This window comes from Pseudorca crassidens, chromosome 19 (assembly GCF_039906515.1).
Source record: "Pseudorca crassidens isolate mPseCra1 chromosome 19, mPseCra1.hap1, whole genome shotgun sequence".
Taxonomy (NCBI): Eukaryota; Metazoa; Chordata; class Mammalia; order Artiodactyla; family Delphinidae; genus Pseudorca; species Pseudorca crassidens.
The window spans coordinates 49127381-49140307 of record NC_090314.1 but is presented as its reverse complement, the minus strand read 5'-3'; the positions used below and the strand labels follow the sequence as shown (position 1 = coordinate 49140307).

The following is a 12927-nucleotide window of genomic DNA, read 5'->3' as shown; positions in this document are numbered from 1 at the left end:
AATGCTACTGAATTTCATTTGCTAGTACTTTATTGAGAATTTTTGCATCTATTGTCATGAAGATAATGGCCAGTAGTTTTCTTTTCTCGTAGTGTCCTTTTCTGACTTTGGTAGCAGGTAATGCTGGCCTCGTAAAATGAGTTTGGGAATGTTCCCTCCTCTTCAATTTTTTGGAAGAGTCTGAAAAGGATTGGTGTTAATTCTTCTTTAAATGTTTGGTAAAATTCACCCGTAAAGTCATCTGATCCAGACCTTTTCTTCATTGGGAGATTTTTTCTTCATTATTCATTCAATCTCTTTACTAATAACTGGCCTGTTCAGATTTTCTGTTTCTTTCTGATTCAGTCTTGGTAAGTTGTATGTTTCTAAGATTTTGTCCATTTCTCTTAGGTTATCCAGTTTGTTGGCATATAGTTTTACATAGAAGCCTCATGATCCTTTGTATTTCTGTGGTATCCATTGTAACATCTCCTTTTTCAGTTATAATTTTGTTGATTTGTGTCCTCTTCTTTCCTTGGTTAACTTAGCTAAAAGTTTATCAATTTTATCTTTTCAAAGAAATAACTCCTAGTTTTGTTAATTATTTCTATTATTTTCCTGTTCTCTATTTCATTTATTTATGCTCTAATCTTTATTATTTCCTTCCTTCTGCTAACTTTTGGCTCAATTTGCTTTTTCTAGTTGCTTAAGGCATAGAGTTAGGTTGTTTACAGTCTTTCTTGTTTCTTAATGTAGGCATTTATTGCTATGAACCTCCCTCTTACAATGGCTTTTGTTGCATCCTGTAAGTTTTAGTATGTGTGTTTCCAATTTCATTTGTCTCAACACATTTTTTTACTTCCCTTTTAATTTATGCTTTGATCCATTCGTTGTTCAGGAGAGTGCTTAATTTCCATGTGTTTGTGAGTTTTCCAGTTTTCCTTCTGTTACTGATTTCTACTTTCATATCATTGTAGTCAGAGAAGATACTTGGTATGATTTCAATCTTCTTAAATTTTCCAAGACTTCTTTTGTGGCCTAAAATATGGTCTGTCCTAGAAAGTATTCCATGAGTGCTTGAGAAGAATGTGAATTCTGCTGTTATCTATGGTGTTCTGTATGTCTGTCAGGTCCATTTGCTCTATTGTGTTGTTCAAATCCACTGTTTCCTTATTGAGTCTCTGTGTGGGTGATCTCTCCATTGTTGAGAGTGGGGTATTAAAGTCCCCAACTACTATTGTATTGCTGTTTATGTCTCCTGTTAGCTCTGTTAGTTTTTGCTTTACATATTTAGGTGCTTCAGTGTTGGGTGTGCAAATATTTACAACTGTTATATCCTCTTGTTGTACTGATCGCTTTATCATTAATGACCTTTTTCTCTTTTTACCATTTTTTATTTCAAGTCTGTTTTGTCTAAGTAACTGATAGCTACTGCTATACCATTGTCTGATAAGTCTGATAGCTACTCTTTTGTTGTTGTTGTTACCATTTGCTTGAAGTATCTATCTCCATCCTTTCACTCTCAGTCTGTGTGCTTTAAGGCTAAAGTGAGTCTCATGTAGGCAGCATATCATTGGATCTTGTTTTTATAATTATTCAGCCATTCTGTGTCTTTTGATAGGAGAATCTAATTATTAAAGTAATTATTGATAGGTCAGGACTTACAACTGCCATTTTGTTGTTTTCTGACTTTTGTAGATCCATTATTCTTATACTGCTGTCTTTGTGTGTGTGTGTGTTTTGATGTTTTTTGGTTTCAGTATGCTTCGACTTCTTTATCATGTTCTTTTGCATAATTATTACAGGTAAATCTCCCTTGTGGGTACGCTGACACTTACATAAAATATCTTAAAATTATAACACCCTATTTTAAAGTGATAACAGCTTCAATAGCATTCCTAAACTTTACACTTTTCCTTCTCTTCCCCCTCACGTTTTAGATTATGATGTTATAGTTTACATACTTTTATATCATGTAACCAATAAGATTATTGTAGTTATGCTTTTTTACTATGGTTTTTTGTTTGTTTGTTTGTTTGTTTTGCGGTATGCGGGCCTCTCACTGCTGTGGCCTCTCCTGTTGCCGGGCACAGGCTCCGGACGCGCAGGCTCAGCGGCCATGGCTCACGGGCCCAGCTGCTCCATGGCATATGGGATCTTCCTGGACTGGGGCACGAACCCGTGTCCCCTGCATCAGCAGGCGGACTCTCAACCACTGCGCCACCAGGGAAGCCCTACTATGTTTTTTTACTTTACTTTTACTTTTTAAATTTTTATTGGAGTATAATTGATTTATAATATTGTGTTTCTGCTGTACAGCAAAGTGAATCAGTTATAGATACATATATATCCTCTCTTTTTTAGATTCTTTTCTCACATAGGTCATTATAGAGTATTGAGTAGAGTTCCTTGTACTATACAATAGATCCTTATTAATTATTTTATATATAATACTGTGTATATGTCAATCCCAATCTCCCAATTTATCCCCCATTCCCCCTGGTAACCATAAGATTGTTTTCTAATCTGTGAGTCTGTTTCTGTTTTGTAAATAAGTTCATTTGTACCATTTTTTAAGATTCCACATATAAGTGATATCATATGATATTTGTCCTTTGCTTTCTGACTTACTTCACTCAGCATGACAATCTCTAGGTCCATCCATGTTGCTACAAATGGCATGATTTCATTCTTTTTATGGCTTAGTAATATTCCATTGTATATATGTACCACATCTTCTTTATCCATTCTTATTTTGATGGACATTTATGTTGCTTCCATGTCCTAGCTATTGTAAATAGTGCTGCAATGAACATCAGGGTGCATGTATCTCTTTGAATTATGGTTTTCTCCACATTTATGCCCAAGAGTGGGATTGCTGGATCATATGATAGCTCTATTTTTAGGTTATTAAGGGACCTCCATACTGTTCTCCATAGTTGCTGTACCAATTTACATTCCCAACAACAGTGTAGGAGGGTTCCCTTTTCTCCACACCCTCTCCAGCATTTATTGTTGGTAGATTTTTTTGGTGATGCCCATTCTGACTGGTGTGACGTGATACCTCATTGTAGTTTTGATTTGCATTTCTCTAATAACTAGTGATGCTGAGCATCTTTTCATGTACTTTTTGGCCATCTGTATGTCTTCTTTGGAGAAATGTCTATTTAGGTCTTCCACTCATTTTTTGACTTTTTTTTTTTTTTTAATATATTGAGCTGCATGAGCTGTTTGTATATTTTGGAGATTAATCCCTTTTTGGTCTCTTCATCTGCAAATATTTTCTCCCATTCTGTGGATTGTCTTTTCATTTTGTCTATGGTTCCTTTGCTGTGCAAAAGCTTTTGAGTTTAATTATGTCCCATTTATTTTTATTTTCATACTCTAGGAGGTGGATCAAGAAAGATCTTGCTGCGATTTGTGTCAGAGTGTTCTACTTATGTTTTCTTCTAAGAGTTTTAGAGTATCCAGCCTTAAATTTAGGTCTTTAACCCACTTTGACTTTATTTTTGTGTATGGTGTTAGGGAGTGTTCTAATTCATTCTTTTACATGTAGCTGTCCAGTTTTTGCAGCACCACTTATTGAAGAGACTGTCTTTTCTCCACTGTATATTCTTGCCACCTTTGTCATAGATTAGGTGATGACAGGTGTGTGGGTTTATCTCTGGACATTTTGTCCTGTTCCATTGATCTATATTTCTTTGTGCCAGTACCATACTGTTTTGATAACTGTAGCTTTGTAGTATAGTCTGAAGTCAGGGAGCCTGATTCCTCCAGCTGTGTTTTTCTTTCTCAAGATTGCTTTGGCTATTCAGGGTCTTTTGTGTTTCCATACACATTGTAAAATCTTTTAATTCTAAGAAAATTCTATTGGTAATTTAATAGGGATTACATTGAATCTGTAGCTTGCTGTGGGTAGTATAGTCATTTTGATAATATTGATTCTTCCAATCCAAGAACTGGTATATCTCGCCATTTGTTTATATCATCTTTGATTTCTTTCATCAGTATCTTATAGTTTTCTGAGTACAGGTCTTTTGCCTCCTTAGGTAGGTTTATTCCTAGGTATTTTATTCTTTTTGATGCGATGGTAAATGGGATTGTTTCCTTTCCCTTTCTGATCTTTAGTTGTTAGTGTGTATGAACGCAAAATATTTCTATGTATTAATTTTGTATCCTGCAACTTTACCAAATTCATTGATGGACTCTAGTAGTTTTCTGTTAACATCTTCAGAATTTTCTATGTATAGTATCATGTCATCTGCAAACAGTGACAGTTTTACTTCTTTTCCAGTTTGGATTCCTTTTATTTCTTTTTCTTCTCTGATTACCATGCCTAGGACTTCCAAAACTATGTTGAATAAAAGTGGCCAGACTGGACATCCTTGTCTTGTTCCTGATCTTAGAGGAAATGCTTTCAATTTTTCACCATTGAGAATGATGTTTGCTGTGGGTTTGTCATATATGCCCTTATTATGTTGAGGTATGTTCCCTCTATGCCTACTTTCTGGAGAGTTTGTATCATAAATGAATGGTAAATTTTGTCAAAAGCTTTTTCTGCATCTATTGAGATGATCATATGCTTTTTTTCTTCAGTTTGTTAATGTGGTGTATCACATTGATTGATTTGTGAATATTGAAGAATCCTTGCATCCCTCGGATAAATCCCACTTGATCACGGTGTATGTGTTGTTGGACTTGGTTTGCTAGTATTTTGTTGAGGATTTTTGCATGTATGTTCATCAGTGATAATGGCCTGTAATTTTTTCTATGTGGTATCTTTGGTTTTAGTATCAGGGTGATGGTGGCCTTGTAGAATGAGCTTGGGAGTGTTTTTTCCTCTGCCATTTTTTGGAAGATTTTCAGAAGCATAGGTGTTAACTCCTCTCTAAATATTTGATAGAATTCTTCTGTGAAACCATCTGGTCCTGGACTTTTGTTTGTTGGAAGTTTTAAAATCACAGTTTCAATTTCAGTACTTGTGATTATTCTGTTCCTGTTTTCTGTTTCCTCTTGGTTCAGTCTTAGAATGTTGTACCTTTCCAAGAATTTGTCCACTTCTTCTAAGTTGTCCATTTTATTGGTATATAGTTGCTTGTAGTAGTCTTTTATGATTTATTTATTTATTTGGCCGCACTGCACGGCATGTGGGAATCTTAGTTCCCTGACCAGGATCGAACCTGTGCCCTCTGCAGTGGAAGTGCAGAGTCCTAACTGCCAGGGAATTCCCTCCTTTTTCATTTCTAATATTACTGATTTGAGTCCTCTCCTTTGTTTCTTGATGAGTCTGGCTAAAGGTTTATCAATTTTGTTTATCTTTTCAAAGAACCAGCTTTTAGTTTCATTGATCTTTTCTACTGTTTTCTTCATCTATATTTCATTTATTTCTGCTCTGATCTTTGTGATTTCTTTCCTTCTACTAACTTTGGGTTTTGTTTGTTCTTCTTTCTCTAGTTGCTTTAGGTGTAAGTTTAAGCTGTTTTTTGTTTTTGGCTTTTTTTAATTAATTAATTTATGGCTGTGTTGGGTCTTTATTGCCACACACAGGCTTTCTCTAGTTGCAGCGAGCAGGGGCTACTCTTTGTTGCAGTGCATGGGCTTCTCATTGTGGTGGCTTCTCTTGTTGCGGAGCGCAGACTCAGTAGTTGTGACACACAGGCTTAGTTGCTCTGCGGCATGTGGGATCTTCCCAGACCAGGGCTTGAACCCATGTCCCCTGCATTGGCAGGCAGATTCTTAACCACTGCACCACCAGGGAAGCCTGGTTAAGCTGTTTATTGGAGATTTTTCTTGTTTCCTGAGGTAAAATTGTACTGCTATAAACTTCCCTCTTAGAACTGCTTCTGCTGCATCCCATAGGTTTTGGATCATTGTGTTTTTGTTGTCATTTGTCTCTAGGTATTTTTTGATTTCCTCTTTGATTTCTTCGGTGATCCATTGGTTGTTTAATAATATATTGTTTAGTCTCCATGTATTTGTGTTTTTTACAGTTTTTTTCCTGTAATTTATTTCTTATCTCATAGCATTGTGGTCAGAAAAGATGCTTGATATGATTTCAATTTTCTTAAACTTACTGAGGTTTGATTTGTGGCCCAAGATGTGATCTATTGTAGAGAATGTTCCATGTGCATTTGAGAAGAAACTGTATTCTGCTTTCAGATGGAATATTCTATAAATACCAATTAAGTCCGTCTCATCCAATGTGTCATTTAAGGTTTGTGTTTCCTTATTAATTTTCTGTCTAGATCTGTCCATTGATGTACGTTGGGTGTTAAAGTCCCCCACCATTATTGTGTTACTGTTGATTTCCCCGTTTATGGCTGTTAGCATTTGGCTTACATATTGAGGTCCTCCTATGTTGGGCGAATATATATTTACAATTGTTATATCTTCTTCTTGGATTGATCCCTTGATCATTATGTAGTGTCCTTCCTTGTCTGTTGTAAAAGTCTTTGTTTTAAAGTCTATTTTGTCTGATATGAGTATTGCTACTCCAGCTTTCTTTAGGTTTCCATTTGTATGGGATATCTTTTTCCATCCCCTCACTTTCAGTCTGTATGTGTCCATAGATCTGAAATGGGTCTCTTGTAGACAGCATATATATGGGTCTCATTTTTGTATCCATTCAGCCAGTCTGTGTCTTTTGGTTGGTGCATTTAATCCATTTACATTTAAGGTAATTATTGATATGTGTATTCCTACTGACATTTTTCATTATTTTGGGTTTGCTTTTGTAGTTCTTTTTTCTTCCCTTCCTCTTTTGTTCTCTTGTGATCTGACCACTATCTGTAGTGTTGTGTTTGGTTTGCTTTTCCTCTTTTTTTTTTGTGTATTTATTGTAGTTTTGGGGTTGCTGTTCCCATGAGGTTTTTGATATAGCAATAGACACACACACACAAGGTTGTTTTGTTGTTTTTTTGTTTGTTTGTTTTTACAAGGTTGTTTTAAGTTGATGGTTTCTTTCACGCCTAGAGAGTTTCCTTTAGCATTTGTTGTAAATCTGGTTTGGTGGTGCTGAATTCTCTTAGCTTTTGCTTGTATGTAAAGCTTTTGATTTCTGCATCAAATCTAAATGAGAGCCTTGCTGGGTAGAGTATTCTTGGTGGTAGGTTTTTCCCTTTCATCACTTTAAATATATCCTGCCACTCCTTTCTGGCCTGCAGTTTCTGCTGAAAAATCAGCTGATAACCTTATGAGGATTCCCTTGTATGTTATTTGTTGCTTTTCCCTTGTTGCTTTTAATATTTTTTCTTTGTCTTTAATTTTTGTCAGTTTGATTAATGTGTCTTGGCATGTTACTCCTTGAGTTCACCCTGTATGGGACTCTCTGCACTTCCTGGACTTGATTGTTTCCTTTCTCATGCTAGAGAAGTTTTCAGCTATAGTATCTTCAAATATTTTCTCAGGCTCTTTCTGTTCTCCTGTGACCTCTGTAATGTTAATGTTGGTGCATTTAATGTTGTCTCAGAGATCTCTGAGACTGTCCTCATTTCTTTGCATTCTTTTTTCTTTATTCTGTTCTGTGGCAGTGATTTCCACCACTCTGTCTTCCAGCTCACTTATTTGTTCTTCTGCCTCAGTTATTCTGCTATTGATGCCTTCTAGTGTATTTTTCACTGTTATTGTATTGTTCATCTCTTTGTTCTTTAAATCTTCTAACTCCTTGTTAAACATTTCTTGTGTCTTCTCAACCTGTGCCTCCATTCTTTTTCTGAGATTTTGGATCATCTTTACTTACCTTTACTCTGAATTCTTTTTCAGGTAGATTGCTTATCTCTTCTTCATTTAGTTGTTCTTGTGGGTTTTTATCTTGTTCCTTCGTTTCCAACATATTTCTCTGCCATCTCATTTTGTCTAACTTTCTGTGTTTGTGGTCTCCTTTCTGCAGGCTGCAGGATCATAGTTCCTCTTCTGGTGTCTGCCCCCTGGTGGGTGAGGTTGGTCCAGGGGCTTGTGCATGCTCCCTGGTGGGAGGGACTGGTGCCTGTCCTCTGGTGGGTGGAGCTGGGGCTTGTCCCTCTTGTGGGCAGGGCCATGCCAAGGGGTGTGTTTTGAGGTAACTGTGAGCTCAGTACAACTTTGGGCAGCCTGTCTGTTAATGGATGGGGCTCTGTTCCTGTCTTGCTGGTTATTTGGCCTGAGGTGTTCCAGCTCTGGAGCCTGTAGGCAGTTGGGTGGGGCTGGGTCTTGGTGCCAAAATGGGGACCTCCAGAAGAGGTCATGATGATCAGTATTCCCTGGGGCCTCTGCCACCACTGTCCTTGCCCCCACAGTGAGCTATAGCCAACCCCTGCCTCCTCTCCAAGATCCCTAATTAGGCCTAGCCCTGGTTCCTGTGGAGGTATTGCTTTGTGCTGGGTCCCAGTGTGTGAGAGGTCTTACGTGCACCCTCCAGGAGTGGAGTCTCTGCTTATCCCAGCCCTGTGGAGCTCATGCACTCAGGCTCTGCTGCCCGTCAAAGCCAAATGCTCTGGGGGTTCTTCCTCCTGATGCCTGACCCTCAGACTGTCTTCGAGGCCTATTTTTATGTGGGAACGTCCCTGCATAGCCTGTGTGGGTTAATAATTTTTGGTGTGAGGGCTGTTTTTAGTATGGATGTCTGCCACTTCTTTTCTCAGTGTAAGCTGGCCATTATCCCCTTGATAGGAGGTGTGACTGATGTTGTGGTGACCTGAGCCTGCACTGGATATTGAGTGGGGCCTCGCCTTTGCTCTGTGGTTGTTACTGCCCTGTCAGGGGCAGGGTCTGCTCCCTAGTTTTTGGAGGCCCCCAAATCTGTTTCTGAGCTGTGTTTCTGATCTGCGGTGTGAGGTGAGCAGGATTGGAGCACTCCTACTGGGAGAGAAGCCACTGAGTATTCCTGCACTGGAGCTGTTCACCTGTGAGTGCACTCTGTTGTGTCACGTCTCACCTGTTTTACTGGCTCACAAATTACACTGCTGTTGGAACTGCTCTCGGTCCCACCTTAACCATTGGGTATGTGGGCAATTGGCTCTGGTGTCTCTCAGGCATTATTTTCACCAGGCCACCTGTGCAGATCCACCAATGTCAGGTCCCAGAGCTGCAGTGGTCATGCACCTGGACCCGCTATGGGGGCTATGGAGGCAGTTCAGATTCTGGCCTGCTCCAATCCCTGCATTTACATGCCCACAAAGCCCACACCTGCTAAAGCTAGACCCATCTCAGCTATAGGAGCACTCATCCATTTGGATGTTCTACAGGTGCTGAGTTTACAAAGCTGGGGGTGGTGGGGGTGGGGATGGGGGTGTAAATCTGTGGTTCCTGCAGCTGCGTGGAGAGATCTCAGCTCTTCTTCCTCAGTAGCACGGCCCCGAGGCTCAGCTATGGTTTCAGCCGCACCTTTGCGTGTGGGCCTCCCACCAGCATCTGCTCCCCGAGGCTGCCCCAGAGTACACATGCATGCCTGCCCGGGTCGGTGGAGGCTGAGGCAGTGATGGGCAGGGCGCACAAGCCCGCGGGGGCCAGCAGGGGCAGAGGAGGTAGTGGCAGTTTTTTAACTTTTAAACTAGAGTTGTAAGTGAATTACACACTGCCATCACCATATTACAGAATCTAACTTTGACTATCTATTTACCATTACCAGTGAGTTATACGTTACCTTCTTATGTTTTTATGATGTTAAGTGGTATCCTTTCCTTTAGCATTTCTAGTAAGGCTGGTCTAATGATGATGAACTCCCTCAACTTTTGTTTGTTTCAGAAAGTCTCTATTTCTCCTTCATTTCTCAAGGACAGCTTTGCCTAGTATAGAATTCTTGGTTGAGAGGGTTTTTTTTTTCTGTCACTGTAAATTGTATGTAAACTGTAATAACATAACTTAAAATGTTAGGGGGAGGAGAATAACAAGTGTAAAGTTTGAGAATTCTATTGAAGTTACCACTTTATAATAGGGTGTTATAATTTTAAGATATTTTATGTAAGCCTCATGGTGCCCGCAAGGGGGAAACCTGTAGTAATTACACAGAAGAATAAGATAAAGAAGTCAAAGCATACTGATATCAAAACACATTCAAAATATTTTGAAAATATCATTCCATTCTCTTCTGGCCTAAAAAGTTTCTGTTGAGAAACCTACTGATAAACTTATGAGGTACCCTTGTATGTAACTTCTCTCTTTTCTCTTGCAGCTTTCAAAATTCTTTCTTTCACTTCTGACAATTTAATGATAATGTGTCTTGGTGTAACCCTATTCAGGCTCAACCTATTTGAGGTCCTTTGGGCCTCATGGGTCTGGATGTCCATTTCTTTCCCCAGGTTTGGAAAGTTTTCAGCCACTATTGTCTTAAATATACTTTGTTCCCTTTTCTCTCCTCTTTCTGGAATTCTTATAACGTGAATATTGCTTCTGTTGTGTCCCATAGGTCCTGTAGGCTTTCTTCACTGTTCTTCATTCTTGTTTTCCTTTTGCACCTTTCAAATGTCCTGTCTTCTACGTCACTGTTTCTTTTTTCTGTGTGGTTGAGTCTGCTTCTGAAACTCTATTGAATTCTTCAGTTCAGTCATTGTATTTTTCAGCTTTAGGATTTGTTTGGTTTTTGATGGTTTCTATTTCTCTGAACTTCTGATTTTGTTCATGCATTGTTCTCCTAATTTCATTTAGTTTTCTAATCAGTTAAAACAAAAGTTTGGGTTTTTTTGCTGTCTGGGTGATTCTTTTAGTTAATTTTTTTTAATTGGAACATAGTTGATTTATAATGTGTTAGTTTCTGCTGTAGAGCAAAAAGTGAGTCAGTTATACATATATCCACTCTTTTTTAGATTCTATTCCCATATAGGTCATTACAGAGTATTGAATAGAGTTCCCTGTGCTATACAGTAGATTCTTATTAGTTATCTATTTTATATATAGTAGTGTGTATATGTCAATCCCAGTCTCCCAATTTATCCCCCCCTTTTCCCCCTTGGTAACTGTAAGTTTGTTTTCTACATTTGTGACTCAATTTCTGTTGTGTTAACAGATTCATTTGTACCATTTTTTTAGGTTTCACATATAAGCGATATCATATGATATTTGTCTTTCTCTGTCTGACCCTCTTCACTCAGTATGACAATCCACGTCGCTCCAAATGGCATTACTTCATTCTTTTTTATGTAGTTTTCTAATCAGTAGATTGGTATCACATTTCCATATGAAGAACAGCATTATTATAGCAAATAAATCATAGTTTGTTAATGACCAAATACACGTCCTTAAAAATAAACTACTATTTCCTTTTTGGTTAGTTTTTAATAATTACAAAGTGAAAAATACATTAACAGAATCAATAAACGATGTTCTACCTAACAAATTCCTTTTCTTGGATCCTCAGTAGGTAATATTTTTCTAGTTATAAACTCTTTTCTGGCCTGTTTAAAAGGCAAATTTAAATAGCACAAAGAAATTCTAAAACACTGAAAGAAGAGGCTAGTGTTTTATGTGTGTGCTATGAAACATGCTTGATAAACTGCACCTGTGAGGATTTCCAGTTGTATATGTGTGCACATGGGTGCACAGTGAAATTCACTGCCTGAGAGAATGGGGATGTATAACACAGCTTTTTAAAAAACTAGTAAACAGACACACTAAGATATTTAGGAACCGTGTCCTTAAACATAAAGACCTATATAGGACATAGGGAGAAACACCTCAGTTTTAGGAACTGGGTAGGCCTAATTTTGAATCCCAGCTCCACTACCAGCCAATTATAACTCCTCTGAGCTTCAGTTTTCTTACCCATAAAGTGGTGGTAAGAATACCTAAGTAGCAGAGGTGTCATGAGGATTAAATGAGACTAAACGTTAGGGACTTATGGTTAGGAATCAGGCTTTCACTCATCACCACAGCCAGGGATGTCTGTCTGCTTTCCTGCCTCCATCCACTCTTAAGGGGGTAATGTGGTCTCAAAGAGCATGAGTTTTGGAGTCAGTTCAATTCCAGCTAGGAGTCCTGGCTTTGCTTCTTAAAAACTTGTGATCTCAGGCAAGTTAATGTCCCTGAGCTTCATCAGAGATAAGGATACCCACCACGTTTAGATTAATGTGCAGATTCATTCATATGGTTATATTTAGCTCCTACCACAGCAACTGGTAGGATATAGTCAGTGCAAACTGTATTGCTACAGCACGTGCTTCTTAAATGTGAATGACCTTACATGCCGTAGGTAAATGGGGAATTGGTATAACATGGAAGTCATTTTGGTTCCTATGCAATTTTTTTTCTAGCATGTTAATATTCTGAAGCAACCAGAGGCAAGCTTTCTCATAATAATTACCTTTTTTTTTTTTTAATTTTTGGCTATGTTGGGTCTTCGTCGATGCATGCGGGCTTTCTCTAGTTGTGGCGAGCGGGGGCTACTCTTCGTTGCAGTGCGCAGGTTTCTCATTGGGGTGGCTTCTCTTGTTGCAGAGCATGGACTCCAGGCACGCAGGCCCCAGTAGTTGTGGCACGTGGGCTCAGTACTTGTGGCTTGTGGGCTGTAGAGCACAGGCTTAGTAGTTACGGTGCATGGGCTTAGTTGCTCCACAGCATGTGGGATCTTCCTGGACCAGGGCTCGAACCCATGTCCCCTGCATTGGCAGGCAGATTCTTAACCACTGCGCCACCAAGGAAGTCCCAGTAACTACCTCTTTAATAAGAGAAAACCTTAGCACTCTGTGAAGGCCTTAAGGAAAAGCTGCCTTTTTTAGCTGCAGAAAGCAACTGATTCAGTGACTTTAAGAATCACTATTATCCTCACACTGTGCTTTCTAGAGAAGCTGAGGGTACTGATGATGAGTCTGTGAAGACATTTCCCTTTAAACTAGGAGAGATTAGTGAAGAACACTACTCCTTAAATCACGTTTAATTTTGATGAAACTGATCCCTATTAGAAAAGAATGTCCTCCAGGACTTATATCTCAAAAGAAGCCCCAGGGCTCAAGGGCAGAATGCAGCCTGCAAATATTCAAG

The 12927-nt window shown here is 38.8% G+C and overlaps 1 long non-coding RNA gene across 6 annotated transcripts in view; it reads left to right on the top strand.

Annotated features, from left to right (window-relative positions):
- LOC137212910 (uncharacterized) overlaps positions 1-12927 on the top strand; it is a 94966-nt gene that overhangs the window by 72474 nt on the left and 9565 nt on the right. The window lies entirely within an intron of this gene.